This window comes from Camelina sativa, chromosome 12 (genome assembly GCF_000633955.1).
Source record: "Camelina sativa cultivar DH55 chromosome 12, Cs, whole genome shotgun sequence".
Lineage (NCBI taxonomy): Eukaryota > Viridiplantae > Streptophyta > Magnoliopsida > Brassicales > Brassicaceae > Camelina > Camelina sativa.
In genome coordinates, this window is record NC_025696.1 from 20777042 (window position 1) to 20780216 (window position 3175).

Genomic DNA, 3175 nt, shown 5'->3' on the forward strand with positions numbered 1-3175 from the left:
CAAAACCTTGGATGATTATAATTCTGAGCTTTTTAGGATTGTCTCAGTCCTTAGGCTGTGTGGTACTGTGGTAACAGAAAAGGAGCTAATAGATAAGACTTTGTCTACTTTTAGTCCTAACAACATGGTTCTTCAGCAACAATATAGGCAAACAAAGTATGCCGAGTATGGGGAACTCAATGAGGTTTTACTGCTAGCTGAGCAGAACAATGAACTGTTGCTGATGAATAGTGCTATGAGACCTCCTGGTACAGCCCCATTACCAGAAGCACACAAAGTTGATTTGGGAAAGAAAAGTGCTGCAGAGCCTAAGAAGCCTAAAGAGACCAACTACGTCCACAGAGAGAGAGACAACAGCCGTGGCCGTAGTGGCAGAGGTCGTGATGGTCGAGGAGGCCAAGCCAGCCGCGGACGTGGTGGTAGAGGCCGTGGTATTTTCAAGCCACAAACTAAGGCAAAATCGGTTTGTCACCGATGTGGTATGTCAAACCACTGGATGAAAAACTGCAGAACTCCCAAACATCTCATTGATGCATATCAAGAAAGTTTGAAGAAAAACCCAGAAGCCAACTTGGTGCATCTCGATGATGAAGGCGACTTCGATCATGAGAATGATGACTCCCTAGAGACTTCCGATCTCCTTAAAGAGGATGAATGAATTTTCGGTTTTTATTTTGGTTTAAAACTATGCTTTTATGCTTTGATTTATTTCTATGTATTGGATAATTGATTTGGTTTAAATTCAAGGATTTATTTTATAAATTATTTGCCTTATTGAATTAAAACACAAATGTTGTTTTATATAGAAAATGGCTAAGGATATGAGTGAACTAGTGGTGGACAGTGGATCCAGCCACACTATACTAAGAGATAAAAGATATTTTAAAAACCTCACCATGAAAAATGCCAATGTTAGTACAATTGCGGGTATAGCTAACTTGATAGAGGGCTACGGCCAGGCTCACATTTTGTTGCCTAATGGCACACACATTGAATTAAGTGATGCCTTATATTCACCCAGCTCTAAGAGAAACTTATTGAGCTTTAAAGATATAAGATTAAATGGTTATCATGTGGAAACCAAGGGTGAAGGAACTAGAGAGTTCCTATACATTACAGAAATTGGAAAAGGATAAAAGAAGGTCCTAGAGACTATACCTGCACTAGCCAATGGTTTATACCATGCTAAGATTAACATGATAGAGGCTAACTTGGCTAAGCACAGAATGTTCAATGAACAATTCACTCAATGGCATGACCGGCTAGGCCACCCGGGTTCGAACATGATGCGTAAACTGATTAAGAGTTCAAATGGGCACAACCTTAATGAGAGGAAAGTTATCCCTAAACATCTCACGTGTGTAGCATGTGCACAAGGGAAACTTATTATAAGGCCTTCACCAGTAAAAGTCACAAGAGAGACTTTAAACTTTCTGGAAAGGATACAAGGTGATATATGTGGACCAATACACCCATCTTGTGGGACATTTAGATATTTTATGGTGATGATAGATGCATCAACCAGATGGTCACATGTTTGCTTGTTATCTACAAGAAATCTAGCATTTGCTAAGATGTTGGCTCAAATTATAAGGCTAAGAGCACACTTTCCAGACTTTCCACTTAAGACTATACGTCTAGATAATGCTGGTGAATTCACATCCCAAGCGTTTAATGATTACTGTATGTCCATGGGGGTGAGTGTGGAACATCCTGTGGCACATGTCCATACACAAAACGGACTAGCTGAGTCCTTCATTAAACGAATACAAATGATAGCTCGACCATTGTTAATGAGATCGAAGCTCCCTGTGTCGGCTTGGGGACACGCAGTATTGCATGCAGCAGAGCTCATACGCATCAGGCCATCTAGTGAACATAAGTATTCACCATCCCAACTATTAACGGGTCATGAGCCAGACATATCCCATCTCAAGACATTCGGTTGTGCCGTTTATGTACCGATTGCTCCACCACAGAGAACTAAGATGGGACCTCAGAGGAGGATGGGAATATATGTTGGATATGAGTCTCCCACCATTATAAAGTATCTTGAGCCATTAACAGGAGATTTATTCAAGGCCAGATACGCGGACTGTCAATTCATTGAGTCCGAATTCCCTATGTTAGGTGGTGAGACTAGCAAGCTGGTCAAGGAATTAACATGGAATCAAACATCCTTAAATTGGCAAGATCCTCGAACTCTGGCATGTGATGCAGAGGTTCAAAAGATTATACATTTACAGCATCTAGCTAATCAATTGCCAGATTCCTTTGCTGATCCAAAGAGAGTAACAAAATCGTACATACCAGCTTGCAATGCACCAGTACGAATTGATGTTCAGAAGGAACACAATATTCAAGTTGCTACAGAGTCTAAAACCCGTTTGAAACAGGTAGACCATTAGGTTCCAAAGACAAAAATCCTCGAAAGTCCAAAGGTGCAAAATAGACCAAGGTTCAGGGAATTACCGAAAGTACAGACATGGCTGCGGCAAATGATAAGGAGCCGGATGGGGTTCAGGACGCTGAACCTCTAGGTCCTGAGAATATTGATAATAATGAGATTTCAATAAACTATATCATGTCTGGAATTAAATGGAACAGAAAAAGATGTCGACATTGATGATATATTCGCACACAAGGTAGCACTTGAGATAAATGAGGATCTAGAACCCACATCTATATTAGAGTGCACTCAAAGCAAAGATTGGCTTAGATGGAAAGAAGCTATCGATGTGGAGTTAAACTCTTTGAAGAAGAGAAGTGTGTTTGGTCCGATCTTAAGGATAACACCTGAAATTAAACCAGTTGGACATAAGTGGGTCTTTGTAAGAAAGAGAAATGAGAAGAATGAAATCGTGAGATATAAAGCACGGCTTGTAGCACAAGGATTCTCTCAAAGACCAGGAATAGACTATGAGGAGACATACTCCCCTGTGATGGATGCAACGACTTTTAGATATCTAATAAGTCTGGCTGTAAGAGAAAAACTGGATTTGCGGTTAATGGATGTTGTAACTGCTTACTTATATGGTCCACTGGATAATGAAATCTATATGAGATTACCAGAGGGAATAGAACTCAAAGATAAGAGTGGTTCTCGAGAACAGTACTGCATAAGGCTAGACAAATCGCTTTATGGACTGAAACAGAGTGGTCGAATGTGGTATAA